Genomic DNA, 19381 nt, shown 5'->3' with positions numbered 1-19381 from the left:
CTAATACCTTCTTGCACACAAACATGGTAGGTGTTTGTGAGAAACAAAATTGATTGAACATCTTGGCAAAAAGATGTATTGGACATACCCAACTAAGACTCACAGATCGAGAGGCCTTTGCAAACTTTAAAGACCCTTGTATATCACAAAGCATCTTTGATTTCATGACCATTATAGTCCAAGCATCTGGAATTGGCCATTCTATAGAAGATAGGGGTGGAGATGTGATTATCTGTAGCTTACCAAACCCACCGTCCTGCTTTGGCACCAAATAGGAGTGCCGGTAAAAGAAGACCTTTTCTTTAAGAAGTTTTGTACTTGTTTTACAAGAAAACATTGCCTCACCAATGTCTGCATGCAATGCTTGAAATGTTCCGGTAAGGCTTTCCCATGGCTGCTCCTCTACCATGTTTGAAGGAAAAATATCTGCAAGCAAGAAATAAGTCGACTTAGATTGAAACTCTACCTGCGATACTTACAATTGTATGAAAATCGAGTTTGGCGAAGATGGATATCTCGTGCTGCTGTGTAAACATGTTGTACCGTGGCCACTAGTTTTAAAAGCTTGGCTTCTTGAAGCCTTGTAAACGACCTTTCCAATGGTGCTCCAGTACATTTGGCCGTCGAACTCGGTGAGGCCCGATTGCAGCAGCCTGTAGATAAACCCAAGCGCTCTTACGAAATGCCTCTCCCACCCAAGCACCATCATCGTCCTTCTTGTTGTGTAAGGATATCTCCTCAATCTCATCTTTTGGTCTTCTTGGTGCAGCCATATCTTCTTGGAAGCTAGAGTAGAAAGGTTAGGGTTAGAGTAAAAAGGAAAGAGATGTGCAGACTAGGGTTTTACGGGAGCCTTAAAGATGAAAGAGATGGAGCTCTGAGAAGGGAGGGAGATTAAGATGGAGGAGAAAGTTTAGGGTTTCGGGCTTTGATGGTTTCATTAGGGTTGGGCAAATGAGATAGAGATGGAAGAGAAAGGGAGGAAGAGTTTAATTTGGATGTTCAAGAGGGAAAGCAGACTTGTAAATGAAATTTTTGATTACAATGAAATTTGAGATGGGTTTTTAGGGGGAAATGTGAGTTTTGGGGGGATGACTTTGTAAACGAGTTGCAATGGTAGTTGTAAACGAGTTGCATTGACAGTTGTAAATGAGTTGCAATGTGTATAGTTCTCTTGTATCCATCTACTCCTCTCCTCTAGTGCTTTGTGAGTATTTTATAGATTGTTGAGAATTTTTATCCTCATAACTTATCTTTGGTTAAAACTGAATTTTAAAGATGTTTGCTTTAAAATTGTTATGAGTACTTTGTAGAGTAGACACATGTCCATGTAGAAATTTTTCATCACATTAGTCATTGCTAAGATACAATAGTTCAGTACAAGTCTTACAATGACTTCTATTGGGCCTAAGTCCCTTGATACAAGACCTTTCTAATTCTGCACGATAGATTTTTCCTCCTTCTCTGGGTTGTTCATCTGAAGAATTCTTTGATGCACCTCTTTGGCTTCATCTATCAGTTTGTCTACATCTTCAAGGTCTTTCTTGAAGCTTTCAGATATCTGGATAGGTTGATCATCTGTATCCCCAACAAAGGAATAGGAATCATCATCATAAGAAACAGCTAAAATATCTGGCCTAGCAACCTTTCTAGGAACAGTCCTCTCATTAGAAGAATTTGCATCCATGGGTAGCTTTTGTATAGAGCTTATAAGTTGTAAGATATTATGTTCTCAATTCCCTTATGGAATGGTCTTTATATACTGTTTTGGATAGACTCCGAAACCATCGACATAAAAAAACCATGTGCTGTAAATCTGTGTGCCACTAAACTGAAATGGATCTAGAGTAAAATATTGAATCAAACACATCAAACCAAGAATCTAGTATCCATTAATCATGAGATTAGTTATCAAATGGCTCATCACATGAATATACAAGAGAGAGAAAATCTATAAGTGCATGTAGCAAGAGAAGATGCACAAATAGCCTAAGTGTGTTTAACCTCTCACCAAGAGGATGGCTTTCAAGTTAGCCATGAACTTGACCATGGAAGGCCAATTCTCCATTCATGGAGCCCAAAGGTACAAGATGACCAAAATTAGTAAAAGTGTCAAAAGATCCTACCAATGTACCCCAAGCCCTATTTATAGTCACTTTCTCCTTTTGCCCATGGGCCCCTATGTACATGTGGAAATCAAGCTCTATGGCTTCAGAACAACCATCCCTTCCCAAAGATTTTGTCCTCAAAATCATACAAGATATTTACAATTGAATCGCAATCTCAATGTAAACCCATGGAAAGTAGAGAGGTCTTCAAAAATGCGCCTCGAATACATTTGGAATAGGGAAACCAAATGTAGTTAAGCTGGCAAACTCCTTCTCCAAAAATAGCATGTAGGATTGTTATGGCAGCCATGTTGATGAAGCTTCCCTTGAAATTCTTCATGAAACCTCCATAAAAATGAGCTGCAAATGATGCGTAGCCGCACCCAAAAGGGTCCCACATATTTATAATCGAACCAAATGATCTTCCAAGTGTGTTGGAGTAGATTGGTAACCCTAACAATAGATCCACCAACCAAAGCTGTCCAGAAATTACAGCACATATAAAACCTCATGATATGCCCATTCTTCACATAATAATCATGCCACTTGATCAAGGAATACTTCCATCAAGTAAACCATGTTGTTGAACATACTCCATTGATTGCCAAGTAGCCTCATCTATGGGCAAGCACTTCCATTTCACAAGGAATTCATCAATGTTCCGGTTCCTCAAAACCCTTGTCCTCTTGTCCACAATCCTCTCTGGCTCATAGATAATCTCTCCTTCTTCATCCATCGATGGTAACTCTTCAATCTCTTGAGGAAGAGAGCCCACAAACCTCTCAAGGTTGGATACATGAAACACATTATGAATCCTTGTAGAAGGAGGTAGGTCAAGCTTATAAGCCAAATCACCCACTTTCTTGACTACCAAATATGGTCCATAGTATCTATGTGCCAACTTGGAATTGGAAGACCCTTTGAGAATATTGTGACGGCTCTTAGGAAGCTTGAGTAGCACATAATCACCTTCCTTGAACTCCATTTTGCGTCTATGCTCATCCACATTTGCCTTCATGACTTCTTGTGCCTTCTTCATATTATCCTTACATAATTGAAGAAGCTGTCTCATCCTTTCCAACTCTTCCTTGGCTAAAGGATTAACCATTTTATCCTCATGGAAGGCAATAGATGGCACATGCACTTGATACCCATAAAGAGCCTATCCTCATGGAAGGCAATAGATGGCACATGCACTTGATACCCATAAAGAGCCTCGAAAGGTGACATCCCAATACTCAAATGCTTGCTTGAACTATGACAAAATTCAGCAAGGTAAAGCCATTCATCCCATGATGCTTGCATGTCATGACAATAGTGCCCTTCGAGCCATTTGTTTGTGCACTCCGTTTGCCCATCCGTTTGAGGGTGATAGGCTGTAGATGGAGTGATTTGAGTCCCCAAGTTCTTATACAATGTCCTCCAAAAATTGCCCATGAACTTGGTATCTCTATCACAAACTATGTTGAGTGGCAAACCATGTATCTTGAATACATGCTCCATAAATTGCTTGGCAATGTGAGAGGCCCCATAAGTAGTCTTGGAAGCAATAAAATGAGCTAATTTGGTGAGTCTATCCACCACCACGAATACTTGATCCCATCCATGCTTCGTCTTTGGCAAGCCCGTGAGATGAAGTCCATGGAAATGTGAGTCCATTTTCCATTCGGAATAGGCAAAGGATGAAGTAAACCACTTGGCAATTGGTGACTATCCTTATTCCTTTGGCATGACACACATTCCAAAACAAACTTCTTTACATCCCTCCACATGCCTTTCCAATAGAAGCTTTTGCTCACTTTGTCAAATGTCTTGACAACACCAACATGACCCAAAAGCGGTGAAGAATGCATCTCATGAAGCACCTTGGGAATGTAGGATGAGGTTGGAACCAAATACACCTTATCCTTGTGCCATAGTAGACCATTCTGAAGCTTATAAATGAGGAAATTCTTCACCATCTCCTTGCTGTAATTTTCTGTAAATATGGGCAGTACTCTCATTGACAAGATACTCCTCTTGTATCCCTTTTATTTATTCACTATACACTTCCATAATTGATGTCAAGGTGCAAGCCCACATTCTAGACAATGCGTCCGCTACTACATTGTCCTTTCCCGGAGTATAGGATATCTCAAAGTCATATCTAAATTGAGGTAGGGATGTCCGATTGAAGTGATCTAAAACTTGTTGGAGAGCTAATGAAGTGTACTAGACCACTATATGCAAAGACCCGTAAGAGATGAGGTGTGCTACTATTCTCTGTTTTAGGGTTTACAAGGTTATAGGCTGAAACGGTATTTTGGGTACAACTTGAGCTAGAGATATCCAAATGCAAAACTTTTTAGCTCAAATGGAAGCCTTCGATGAGTACTACAAGCCTATGTAATTGGATTTAGAAGACCTTCAAACCCTTGTGATGACTGAATTAGGGTTTATTATTTCTGCAAAAATCCTAAATTCTACCCTAAAGAGATATCGAAATGCGGAGGTTAAGGGCTCGTTGGGTAGCTCTAAGGCAGCACTAAGAGCTCATATGGTCCCTTTTAATTCAGTCCAAAAGGGTTGGGACTGAATTAGGGTTTTTGTGAATCTGTAGATTCTTGCCAAAGTGACCCTTTTTGTGCCCAATTGATCTTTGTTTGCTCCCAAACCAATGTCAACACCTTTCGCACCTCATTGGCATCCCAAGGTCTGCAAATTATGCTCCACAAGCTTCAATTGTCCATGTATGACCAAAAATTTGAGAAAGTTTTGACATAGTCTCCTTTGTTTTAGGGGCTAAATCTCAATTTTTCTCAAGTAGCATATGCATTCCTTCATCCATTTATGCATGGATTCATCAAAGAATCTTGCATTTGTCTCACAAATGGCCACATGACATCCAAATGGGTGTGATTAAAGAAAGATGTGAGCAATAAGCTTTCTATGCATCCCCATTAGAGCATGTAATCACTTTCCAATGGATCATGAGTTATGTAGGAATGTTAAAATTCTATAAATTAGGGTTTCCTTTCATGAATAACCCCAATTTGTCCATAGCATGAGGATTAATCACACCATTGCTTGAGAAAATGGCTATAGCAACTCACCAATGGTATTCCGAAAGCTTCAATGGTTGGATTGTTGCTTGATAGAGCCTCCAATGGATCCAAATCTTGAAGATTTTTGCAATTTCTAAGGGCTGCTCAAACCTCCTCTTCTCCCTCTCCAATAGCAAAGAACAACTCCCCAAAATCCACAAAAGAGATGCCAAACATCTTAGCTAACAACCAAACTTCATAAACCTTGGCTTAGGCTTGATACATTTGACCATCTTCTTGTGATTGTAGGCCGTGAGGCTGCGTGCGAATTCGGTGCAACCACGCCTAGCCTCACGGGTCAAAAAGGCAAGAGCAACACAAGCTAGGCCCTCATTAGCAATAGGATAACATTAGCAATAGGATAACATTTGCAGCCATTTAGAGTGAGTGGAATGGGACAATGGTGAGCTATGTGAGAGAGATTAGGGTTTGGAGCAAAGGGACAGAAAAGGGAAACAAGTTTTCAAAAATTTTCAGAAAAATGCATGTAAATTGGTACTCTATGTGTTCCTCTCCTCAAGATCAACAAAAGCCCTAGCAAATGGGAGAAAAACGGGGGAAAGATGAGAAGTAAGGTCTTTGGCTCTAGTCGTTTTCGAATCTTCCTATTGTTCACCTTGAATTGTGCTCTGCTAATATTCTCACCTCCCACAATATTGAGGTGCTCTCTAATATTTAGGAGGCTCCAATGTCTACTTGCACCTATAACTTCCACTCCACCACTAGGCAACCGAACGCATATGTCAAGAGGCAAAACAACTTGTTCATTTGCCTGCATTGGGACCCAACAACTATTCTTTTTCATCCCACCGCTCATAATAGAAGCGTATGTGTAGTGTGGCACGAGCTTTGAGATACCGAAATGAGACACTAGATTCTACTATATTGCACTTGAATGTGTCATCCTTATGTATCCCTTCTACAGTCCTCCACTGGTGTCCAAGCAAGGCTACCATGTCATTACCTAATACCTTCTTGCACACAAACATGGTAGGTGTTTGTGAGAAACAAAATTGATTGAACATCTTGGCAAAAAGATGTATGGACATACCCAACTAAGACTCACAGATCGAGAGGGCTTTGCAAACTTCAAAGACCTTTGTATATCACAAAGCATCTTTGATTTCATGACCATTATAGTCCAAGCATCTGGAATTGGCCATTCTATAGAAGATAGGGGTGGAGATGTGATTATCTGTAGCTTACCAAACCCACCGTCCTGCTTTGGCACCAAATAGGAGTGCCGGTAAAAGAAGACCTTTTCTTTAAGAAGTTTTGCAATTGTTTTACAAGAAAACATTGCCTCACCAATGTCTGCATGCAATGCTTGAAATGTTCCGGTAAGGCTTTCCCATGGCTGCTCCTCTACCATGTTTGAAGGAAAAATATCTGTAAGCAAGAAATAAGTCGACTTAGATTGAAACTCTACCTGCGATACTTACATTTGTATGAAAGTCGAGTTTGGCGAAGATGGATATCTCGTGCTGTTGTGTAAACATGTTGTACCGTGGCCACTAGTTTTAAAAGCTTGCCTTCTTGAAGCCTTGTAAACGACCTTTCCAATGGTGCTCCAGTACATTTCGCCGTCGAACTCGGTGAGGCCCGATTGCAGGCTGTAGATAAACCCAAGCGCTCTTACGAAATGCCTCTCCCACCCAAGCACCATCATCGTCCTTCTTGTTGTGTAAGGATATCTCCTCAATCTCGTCTTTTGGTCTTCTTGGTGTAGCCATATCTTCTTGGAAGCTAGAGTAGAAAGGTTAGGGTTAGAGTAAAAAGGAAAGAGATGTGCAGACTAGGGTTTTACGAGAGCCTTAAAGATGAAAGAGATGGAGCTCCGAGAAGGGAGGGAGATTAAGATAGAGGAGAAAGTTTAGGGTTTCGGGCTTTGATGGTTTCATTAGGGTTGGGCAAATGAGATAGAGATGGAAGAGAAAGGGAGGAAGAGTTTAATTTGGATGTTCAAGAGGGAAAGCGGACTTGAAAATGAAATTTTTGATTACAATGAAATTTGAGATGGGTTTTTGGAGGGAAATGTGAGTTTTGGGGGGAAGACTTTGTAAACGAGTTGCAATGGTAGTTGTAAACGAGTTGCATTGACAGTTGTAAATGAGTTGCAATGTGTATAGTTCTCTTGTATCCATCCACTCCTCTCCTCTAGTGCTTTGTGAGTATTTTATAGATTGTTTAGAATATTTATCCTCATAACTTATCTTTGGTTAAAACTGAATTTTAAAGATGTTTGCTTCAAAATCGTTATGAGTACTTTGTAGAGTAGACACATGTCCATGTAGAAATTTTTCATCACATTAGTCATTGCTAAGATACAACAGTTCAATACAAGTCTTACAATGACTTCTATTGGGCCTAAGTTCCTTGATACAAGACCTTTCTAATTCTGCACGATAGATTTTTCCTCCTTCTCTGGGTTGTTCATCCGAAGAATTCTTTGATGCACCTCTTTGGCTTCATCTATCAGTTTGTCTACATCTTCAAGGTCTTTCTTGAAGCTTTCAGATATATCTGGATAGGTTGCTCATCTGTATCCCCAACAAAGGAATAGGAATCATCATCATAAGAAATAGCTAAAAGATCTGGCCTAGCAACCTTTCTAGGAACAGTCCTCTCATTAGAAGAATTTGCATCCATGGGTAGCTTTTGTATAGAGCTTATAAGTTGTAAGATATTATGTTCTCAATTCCCTTATGGAATGGTCTTTATATACTGTTTTGGATGGACTCCGAAACCATCGACATAAAAAAACCATGTGCTGTAAATCTGTGTGCCACTAAACTGAAATGGATCTAGAGTAAAATATTGAATCAAACACATCAAAGCAAGAATCTAGTATCCATTAATCATGAGATTAGTTATCAAATGGCTCATCACATGAATATACAAGAGAGAAAATCTATAAGTGCATGTAGCAAGAGAAGATGCACAAATAGCCTAAGTGTGTTTAACCTCTCACCAAGAGGATGGCTTTCAAGTTAGCCATGAACTTGACCATGGAAGGCCAATTCTCCATTGATGGAGCCCAAAGGTACAAGATGACCAAAATTAGTAAAAGTGTCAAAAGATCCTACCAATGTACCCCAAGCCCTATTTATAGTCACTTTCTCCTTTTGAACATGGGCCCCTATGTACATGTAGAAATCAAGCTCTATGACTTCATGACAAACCATCCCTTCCCAAAGATTTTGTCCTCAGAATCATACAAGATATTTACAATTGAATCGCAATCTCAATGTAAACCCATGGGAAGTAGAGAGGTCTTCAAAAATGCGCCTCGAATACATTTGGAATAGGAAAACCAAATGTAGTTAAAAGCCGACAAACTCCTTCTCCAAAAATAGCATGTAGGACTGTTATGGCAGCCATGTTGATGAAGCTTCCCTTGAAATTCTTCATGAAACCTCCATAAAAATGAGCTGCAAATGATGCGTAGCCGCACCCAAAAGGGTCCCACATATTTGTAATCGAACCAAATGATTTTCCAAGTGTGTTGGAGTAGATTGGTAACCCCAACAATAGATCCAACCAAAGCTGTCCAGAAATTACAGCACATATAAAACCTCATGATATGCCCATTCTTCACATAATAATCATGCCACTTGATCAAGGAATACTTCCATCAAGTAAACCATGTTGTTGAACATACTACATTGATTGCCAAGTAGCCTCATCTATGGGCAAGCACTTCCATTTCACAAGGAATTCATCAATGTTCCGGTTCCTCAAAACCCTTGTCCTCTTGTCCACAATCCTCTCTGGCTCATAGATAATCTCTCCTTCTTCATCCATCGATGGTAACTCTTCAATCTCTTGAGGAAGAGAGCCCACAAACCTCTCAAGGTTGGATACATGAAACACATTATGAATCCTTGTAGAAGGAGGTAGGTCAAGCTTATAAGCCAAATCACCCACTTTCTTGACTACCAAATATGGTCCATAGTATCTATGTGCCAACTTGGAATTGGAAGACCCTTTGAGAATATTGTGACGGCTCTTAGGAAGCTTGAGCAGCACATAATCACCTTCCTTGAACTCCATTTTGCGTCTATACTCATCCGCATTTGCCTTCATGACTTCTTGTGCCTTCTTCATATTATCCTTGCATAATTGAAGAAGCTGTCTCATCCTTTCCAACTCTTCCTTGGCTAAAGGATTAACCATTTTATCCTCATGGAAGGCAATAGATGGCACATGCACTTGATACCCATAAAGAACCTATCCTCATGGAAGGCAATAGATGGCACATGCACTTGATACCCATAAAGAGCCTCGAAAGGTGACATCCCAATACTCAAAGGCTTGCTTGAACTATGACAAAATTCAGCAAGGTAAAGCCATTCATCCCATGATGCTTGCATGTCATAACAATAGTACCTCAAGTACACTTCGAGCCATTTGTTTGTGCACTCCGTTTGCCCATCCATTTGAGGGTGATAGGCTGTAGAAGGAGTGATTTGAGTCCCCAAGTTCTCATACAATGTCTTCCAAAAATGCCCATGAACTTGGTATCTCTATCACAAACTATGTTGAGTGGCAAACCATGTATCTTGAATACATGCTCCATAAATTGCTTGGCAATGTGAGAGGCCCCATAAGTAGTCTTGGAAGCAATAAAATGAGCTAATTTGGTGAGTCTATCCACCACCACAAATACTTGATCCCATCCATGCTTCGTCTTTGGCAAGCCCGTGATGAAGTCCATGGAAATGTGAGTCCATTTTCCATTCGGAATAGGCAAAGGATGAAGTAAACCACTTGGCAATTGGTGACTATCCTTATTCCTTTGGCATGACACACATTCCAAAACAAACTTCTTTACATCCCTCCACATGCCTTTTCAATAGAAGCTTTTGCTCACTTTGTCAAATGTCTTGAGAACACCAAGATGACCCGAAAGCGGTGAAGAATGCATCTCATGAAGCACCTTGGGAATGTAGGATGAGGTTGGAACCAAATACACCTTATCCTTGTGCCATAGTAGACCATTTTGAAGCTTATAAATGAGGAAATTCTTCACCATCTCCTTGCTGTAATTTTTTGTAAATATGGGCAGTACTCTCATTGACAAGATACTCCTCTTGTATCCCTTTTATTCATTCACTATACACTTCCATAATTGATGTCAAGGTGCAAGCCCACATTCTAGACAATGCGTCCGCTACTACATTGTCCTTTCCCGGAGTATAGGATATCTCAAAGTCATATCTAAATTGAGGTAGGGATGTCCGATTGAAGTGATCTAAAACTTGTTGGAGAGCTAATGAAGTGTACTAGACCACTATGCAAAGACCCGTAAGAGATGAGGTGTGCTACTATTCTCTGTTTTAGGGTTTACAAGGTTATAGGCTGAAACGGTATTTTGGGTACAACTTGAGCTAGAGATATCCAAATGCAAAACTTTTTAGCTCAAATGGAAGCCTTCGATGAGTACTACAAGCCTATGTAATTGGATTTAGAAGACCTTCAAACCCTTGTGACAGAATTAGGGTTTATTATTTCTGCAAAAACCCTAAATTCTACCCTAAAGAGATATCGACATGCGGAGGTTAAGGGCTCGTTGGGTAGCTCTAAGGCAGCACTAAGAGCTCATATGGTCCCTTTTAATTCAGTCCAAAAGGGTTGGGACTAAATTAGGGTTTTTGTGAATCTGTAGATTCTTGCCAAAGTGACACTTTTTGTGCCCAATTGATCTTTGTTTGCTCCCAAACCAATGTCAACACCTTTCGCACCTCATTGGCATCCCAAGGTCTGCAAATTATGCTCCACAAGCTTCAATTGTCCATGTATGACCAAAAATTTGAGAAACTTTTGACATAGTCTCCTTTGTTTTAGGGGCTAAATCTCAATTTTTCTCAAGTAGCATATGCATTCCTTCATCCATTTATGCGTGGATTCATCAAAGAATCTTGCATTTGTCTCACAAATGGCCACATGACGTCCAAATGGGTGTGATTAAAGAAAGATGTGAGCAATAAGCTTTCTATGCATCCCCATTAGAGCATGTAATCACTTTCCAATGGATCATGAGTTATGTAGGATGTTAAAATTCTATAAATTAGGGTTTTCTTTCATGAATAACCCCAATTTGTCCATAGCATGAGGATTAATCACACCATTGCTTGAGAAAATGGCTATAGCAACTCACCAATGGTATTCGGAAAGCTTCAATGGTTGGATTGTTGCTTGATAGAGCCTCCAATGGATCCAAATCTTGAAGATTTTTACAATTTCTGAGGGCTGCTCAAACCTCCTCTTCTCCCTCTCCAATAGCAATGAAGAACTCCCCAAAATCCACAAAAGAGATGCCAAACATCTTCGCTAACAACCAAACTTCATAAACCTTGGCTTAGGCTTGATACATTTAACCATCTTCTTGTGATTGTAGGCCGTGAGGCTGCGTGCGAATTCGGCGCAACCACGCCTAGCCTCACGGGTCAAAAAGGCAAGAGCAACACAAGCTAGGCCCTCATTAGCAATAGGATAACATTAGCAATAGGATAACATTTGCAACCATTTAGAGTGAGTGGAATGGGACAATGGTGAGCTATGTGAGAGAGATTAGGGTTTGGAGCAAAGGGAAAGAAAAGGGAAACAAGTTTTCAAAAATTTTCAGAAAAATGGTACTCTATGTGTTCCTCTCCTCAAGATCAACAAAAGCCCTAGCAAATGAAAAACGGGGGAAAGATGAGAAGTAAGGTCTTTGGCTCTAGTCGTTTTCGAATCTTCCTATTGTTCACCTTGAATTGTGCTCTGCTAATATCCTCACCTCCCACAATATTGAGGTGCTCTCTAATGTTTAGGAGGCTCCAATGTCTACTTGCACCTATAACTTTCACTCCACCACTGGGCAACCGAACGCATATGTCGAGAGCCAAAACAACTTGTTCATTTGCCTGCATTGGGACCCAACAACTATTCTTTTTCATCCCACCGCTCATAATAGAACCGTATGTGTAGTGTGGCACGAGCTTTGAGATACCGAAATGAGACACTAGATTCTACTATATTGCACTTGAATGTGTCATCCTTATGTATCCCTTCTACAGTCCTCCACTGGTGTCCAAGCAAGGCTACCATGTCATTACCTAATACCTTCTTGCACACAAACATGGTAGGTGTTTGTGAGAAACAAAATTGATTGAACATCTTGGCAAAAAGATGTATTGGACACACCCAACTAAGACTCACAGATCGAGAGGGCTTTGCAAACTTCAAAGACCCCTGTATATCACAAAGCATCTTTGATTTCATGACCATTATAGTCCAAGCATCTGGAATTGGCCATTCTATAGAAGATAGGGGTGGAGATGTGATTATCTGTAGCTTACCAAACCCACCGTCCTGCTTTGGCACCAAATAGGAGTGCCGGTAAAAGAAGACCTTTTCTTTAAGAAGTTTTGCACTTGTTTTACAAGAAAACATTGCCTCACCAATGTCTGCATACAATGCTTGAAATGTTTCGGTAAGGCTTTCCCATGGCTGCTCCTCTACCATGTTTGAAGGAAAAATATCTGTAAGCAAGAAATAAGTCGACTTAGATTGAAACTCTACCTGCGATACTTACAATTGTATGAAAATCGAGTTTGGAGAAGATGGATATCTCGTGCTGCTGTGTAAACATGTTGTACCGTGGCCACTAGTTTTAAAAGCTTGCCTTCTTGAAGCCTTGTAAACGACCTTTCCAATGGTGCTTCAGTACATTTCGCCGTCGAACTCGGTGAGGCCCGATTGCAGCAGGCTGTAGATAAACCTAAGCGCTCTTACGAAATGCCTCTCCCACCCAAGCACCATCATCGTCCTTCTTGTTGTGTAAGGATATCTCCTCAATCTCGTCTTTTGGTCTTCTTGGTGCAGCCATATCTTCTTGGAAGCTAGAGTAGAAAGGTTAGAGTAAAAAGGAAAGAGATGTGCAAACTAGGGTTTTACGGGAGCCTTAAAGATGAAAGAGATGGAGCTCCGAGAAGGGAGGGAGATTAAGATGGAGGAGAAAGGTTAGGGTTAGAGTAAAAAGGAAAGAGATGTGCAAACTAGGGTTTTACGGGAGCCTTCAAGATGAAAGAGATGGAGCTCCGAGAAGGGAGGGAGATTAAGATGGAGGAGAAAGTTTAGGGTTTCGAGCTTTGATGGTTTCATTAGGGTTGGGCAAATGAGATAGAGATGGAAGAGAAAGGGAGGAAGAGTTTAATTTGGATGTTCAAGAGGGAACGCGGACTTGAAAATGAAATTTTTGATTACAATGAAATTTGAGATGGGTTTTTGGGGGGAAATGTGAGTTTTGGGGGGATGACTTTGTAAACGAGTTGCAATGGTAGTTGTAAACAAGTTGCATTGACAGTTGTAAATGAGTTGCAATGTGTATAGTTCTCTTGTATCCATCCACTCCTCTCCTCAAGTGCTTTGTGAGTATTTTATAGATTGTTGAGAATTTTTATCCTCATAACTTATCTTTGGTTAAAACTGAATTTTAAAGATGTTTGCTTCAAAATCGTTATGAGTACTTTGTAGAGTAGACACATGTCCATGTAGAAATTTTTCATCACATTAGTCATTGCTAAGATACAACAGTTCAGTACAAGTCTTACAATGACTTCTATTGGGCCTAAGTTCCTTGATACAAGACCTTTCTAATTCTGCACGATAGATTTTTCCTCCTTCTCTGGGTTGTTCATCCGAAGAATTCTTTGATGCACCTCTTTGGCTTCATCTATCAGTTTGTCTACATCTTCAAGGTCTTTCTTGAAGCTTTCAGATATATCTGGATAGGTTGCTCATCTGTATCCCCAACAAAGGAATAGGAATCATCATCATAAGAAATAGCTAAAAGATCTGGCCTAGCAACCTTTCTAGGAACAGTCCTCTCATTAGAAGAATTTGCATCCATGGGTAGCTTTTGTATAGAGCTTATAAGTTGTAAGATATTATGTTCTCAATTCCCTTATGGAATGGTCTTTATATACTGTTTTGGATGGACTCCGAAACCATCGACATAAAAAAACCATGTGCTGTAAATCTGTGTGCCACTAAACTGAAATGGATCTAGAGTAAAATATTGAATCAAACACATCAAAGCAAGAATCTAGTATCCATTAATCATGAGATTAGTTATCAAATGGCTCATCACATGAATATACAAGAGAGAAAATCTATAAGTGCATGTAGCAAGAGAAGATGCACAAATAGCCTAAGTGTGTTTAACCTCTCACCAAGAGGATGGCTTTCAAGTTAGCCATGAACTTGACCATGGAAGGCCAATTCTCCATTGATGGAGCCCAAAGGTACAAGATGACCAAAATTAGTAAAAGTGTCAAAAGATCCTACCAATGTACCCCAAGCCCTATTTATAGTCACTTTCTCCTTTTGAACATGGGCCCCTATGTACATGTAGAAATCAAGCTCTATGACTTCATGACAAACCATCCCTTCCCAAAGATTTTGTCCTCAGAATCATACAAGATATTTACAATTGAATCGCAATCTCAATGTAAACCCATGGGAAGTAGAGAGGTCTTCAAAAATGCGCCTCGAATACATTTGGAATAGGAAAACCAAATGTAGTTAAAAGCCGACAAACTCCTTCTCCAAAAATAGCATGTAGGACTGTTATGGCAGCCATGTTGATGAAGCTTCCCTTGAAATTCTTCATGAAACCTCCATAAAAATGAGCTGCAAATGATGCGTAGCCGCACCCAAAAGGGTCCCACATATTTGTAATCGAACCAAATGATTTTCCAAGTGTGTTGGAGTAGATTGGTAACCCCAACAATAGATCCAACCAAAGCTGTCCAGAAATTACAGCACATATAAAACCTCATGATATGCCCATTCTTCACATAATAATCATGCCACTTGATCAAGGAATACTTCCATCAAGTAAACCATGTTGTTGAACATACTACATTGATTGCCAAGTAGCCTCATCTATGGGCAAGCGCTTCCATTTCACAAGGAATTCATCAATGTTTCGGTTCCTCAAAACCCTTGTCCTCTTGTCCACAATCCTCTCCGGCTCATAGATAATCTCTCCTTCTTCATCCATCGATGGTAACTCTTCAATCTCTTGAGGAAGAGAGCCCACAAACCTCTCAAGGTTGGATACATGAAACACATTATGAATCCTTGTAGAAGGAGGTAGGTCAAGCTTATAAGCCAAATCACCCACTTTCTTGACTACCAAATATGGTCCATAGTATCTATGTGCCAACTTGGAATTGGAAGACCCTTTGAGAATATTGTGACGGCTCTTAGGAAGCTTGAGCAGCACATCATCACCTTCCTTGAACTCCATTTTGCGTCTATGCTCATCCACATTTGCCTTCATGACTTCTTGTGCCTTCTTCATATTATCCTTGCATAATTGAAGAAGCTGTCTCATCCTTTCCAACTCTTCCTTGGCTAAAGGATTAACCATTTTATCCTCATGGAAGGCAATAGATGGCACATGCACTTGATACCCATAAAGAGCCTATCCTCATGGAAGGCAATAGATGGCACATGCACTTGATACCCATAAAGAGCCTCGAAAGGTGACATCCCAATACTCAAAGGCTTGCTTGAACTATGACAAAATTCAGCAAGGTAAAGCCATTCATCCCATGATGCTTGCATGTCATGACAATAGTGCCTCAAGTACACTTCGAGCCATTTGTTTGTGCACTCCGTTTCCCCATCCGTTTGAGGGTGATAGGCTGTAGAAGGAGTGATTTGAGTTCCCAAGTTCTCATACAATGTCCTCCAAAAATGCCCATGAACTTGGTATCTCTATCACAAACTATGTTGAGTGGCAAACCATGTATCTTGAATACATGCTCCATAAATTGCTTGGCAATGTGAGAGGCCCCATAAGTAGTCTTGGAAGCAATAAAATGAGCTAATTTGGTGAGTCTATCCACCACCACAAATACTTGATCCCATCCATGCTTCGTCTTTAGCAAGCCCGTGATGAAGTCCATGGAAATTTGAGTCCATTTTCCATCCGGAATAGGCAAAGGATGAAGTAAACCACTTGGCAATTGGTGACTATCCTTATTCCTTTGGCATGACACACATTCCAAAACAAACTTCTTTACATCCCTCCACATGCCTTTCCAATAGAAGCTTTTGCTCACTTTGTCAAATGTCTTGACAACACCAAGATGACCCGAAAGCGGTGAGGAATGCATCTCATGAAGCACCTTGGGAATGTAGGATGAGGTTGGAACCAAATACACCTTATCCTTGTGCCATAGTAGACCATTTTGAAGCTTATAAATGAGGAAATTCTTCACCATCTCCTTGCTGTAATTTTTTGTAAATATGGGCAGTACTCTCATTGACAAGATACTCCTCTTGTATCCCTTTTATTCATTCACTATACACTTCCATAATTGATGTCAAGGTGCAAGCCCACATTCTAGACAATGCGTCCGCTACTACATTGTCCTTTCCCGGAGTATAGGATATCTCAAAGTCATATCTGAATTGAGGTAGAGATGTCCGATTGAAGTGATCTAAAACTTGTTGGAGAGCTAATGAAGTGTACTAGACCACTATGCAAAGACCCGTAAGAGATGAGGTGTGCTACTATTCTCTGTTTTAGGGTTTACAAGGTTATAGGTTGAAACGGTATTCTGGGTATAACTTGAGCTAGAGATATCCAAATGCAAAACTTTTTAGCTCAAATGGAAGCCTTCGATGAGTGCTACAGGCCTATGTAATTGGATTTAGAAGACCTTCAAACCCTTGTGACTGAATTAGGGTTTATTATTTCTGCAAAAACCCTAAATTCTACCCTAAAGAGATATCGAAATGCGGAGGTTAAGGGCTCGTTGGGTAGCTCTAAGGCAGCACTAAGAGCTCATATGGTCCCTTTTAATTCAGTCCAAAAGGGTTGGGACTGAATTAGGGTTTTTGTGAATCTGTAGATTCTTGCCAAAGTGACCCTTTTTGTGCCCAATTGATCTTTGTTTGCTCCCAAACCAATGTCAACACCTTTTGCACCTCATTGGCATCCCAAGGTCTGCGAATTATGCTCCACAAGCTTCAATTGTCCATGTATGACCAAAAATTTGAGAAAATTTTGACATAGTCTCCTTTGTTTTAGGGGCTAAATCTCAATTTTTCTCAAGTAGCATATGCATTCCTTCATCCATTTATGTATGGATTCATCAAAGAATCTTGCATTTGTCTAACAAATGGCCACATGACATGCAAATGGACGTGATTAAAGAAAGATGTGAGCAATAAGCTTTCTATGCATCCCCATTAGAGCATGTAATCATTTTCCAATGGATCATGAGTTATGTAGGATGTTAAAATTCTATAAATTAGGGTTTCCTTTCATGAATAACCCCAATTTGTCCATAGCATGAGGATTAATCACACCATTGCTTGAGAAAATGGCTATAGCAACTCACCAATGGTATTCCGAAAGCTTCAATGGTTGGATTGTTGCTTGATAGAGCCTCCAATGGATCCAAATCTTGAAGATTTTTGCAATTTCTGAGGGCTGCTCAAACCTCCTCTTCTCCCTCTCCAATAGCAATGAAGAACTCCCCAAAATCCACAAAAGAGATGCCAAACATCTTAGCTAACAACCAAACTTCATAAACCTTGGCTTAGGCTTGATACATTTGACCATCTTCTTGTGATTGTAGGCCGTGAGGCTGTGTGTGAATTCGGCGCAACCACGCCTAGCCTCAGGGGTCAAAAAGGCAAGAGCAACACAAGCTAGGCCCTCATTAGCAATAGGATAACATTAGCAATAGAATAACATTTGCAGCCATTTAGAGTGAGTGGAATGGGACAATGGTGAGCTATGTGAGAGAGATTAGGGTTTGGAGCAAAGGGAAAGAAAAGGGAAACAAGTTTTCAAAAATTTTCAGAAAAATGCATGTAAATTGGTACTCTATGTGTTCCTCTCCTCAAAATCAACAAAAGCCCTAGCAAATGGGAGAAAAACGGGGGAAAGATGAGAAGTAAGGTCTTTGGCTCTAGTCGTTTTCGAATCTTCCTATTGTTCACCTTGAATTGTGCTCTGCTAATATCCTCACCTCCCACAATATTGAGGTGCTCTCTAATATTTAGGAGGCTCCAATGTCTACTTGCACCTATAACTTCCACTCCACCACTGGGCAACCGAACGCATGAGGCAAAACAACTTGTTCATTTGCCTGCATTGGGACCTAACAACTATTCTTTTTCATCCCACCGCTCATAATAGAAGCGTATGTGTAGTGTGGCACGAGCTTTGAGATACCGAAATGAGACACTAGATTCTACTATATTGCACTTGAATGTGTCATCCTTATGTATCCCTTCTACAGTCCTCCATTGGTGTCCAAGCAAGGCTACCATGTCATTACCTAATACCTTCTTGCACACAAACATGGTAGGTGTTTGTGAGAAACAAAATTGATTGAACATCTTGGCAAAAAGATGTATTGGACACACCCAACTAAGACTCACAGATCGAGAGGGCTTTGCAAACTTCAAAGACCCTTGTATATCACAAAGCATCTTTGATTTCATGACCATTATAGTCCAAGCATCTGGAATTGGCCATTCTATAGAAGATAGGGGTGGAGATGTGATTATCTGTAGCTTACCAAACCCACCGTCCTGCTTTGGCACCAAATAGGAGTGCCGGTAAAAGAAAACCTTTTCTTTAAGAAGTTTTGCACTTGTTTTACAAGAAAACATTGCCTCACCAATGTCTGCATGCAATGCTTGAAATGTTCGGGTAAGGCTTTCCCATGGCTGCTCCTCTACCATGTTTGAAGGAAAAATATCTGCAACCAAGAAATAAGTCGATTTAGATTGAAACTCTACCTGCGATACTTGCAATTGTATGAAAATCGAGTTTGGCGAAGATGGATATCTCGTGCTGCTGTGTAAACATGTTGTACCGTGGCCACTAGTTTTAAAAGCTTGCCTTCTTGAAGCCTTGTAAACGACCTTTCCAATGGTGCTCCAGTACATTTCGCCGTCGAACTCGGAGGCTCGATTGCAGCAGGCTGTAGATAAACCCAAGCGCTTACGAAATGCCTCTCCCACCCAAGCACCATCATCGTCCTTCTTGTTGTGTAAGGATATCTCCTCAATCTCGTCTTTTGGTCTTCTTAGTGCAGCCATATCTTCTTGGAGGCTAGAGTAGAAAGGTTAGGGTTAGAGTAAAAAGGAAAGACATGTGCAGACTAG

This window comes from Cibotium barometz, chromosome 37 (genome assembly GCF_041138505.1).
Source record: "Cibotium barometz isolate CiBa-2024 chromosome 37, ASM4113850v1, whole genome shotgun sequence".
Lineage (NCBI taxonomy): Eukaryota > Viridiplantae > Streptophyta > Polypodiopsida > Cyatheales > Cibotiaceae > Cibotium > Cibotium barometz.
Note: the sequence above shows the minus strand (reverse complement) of the source record.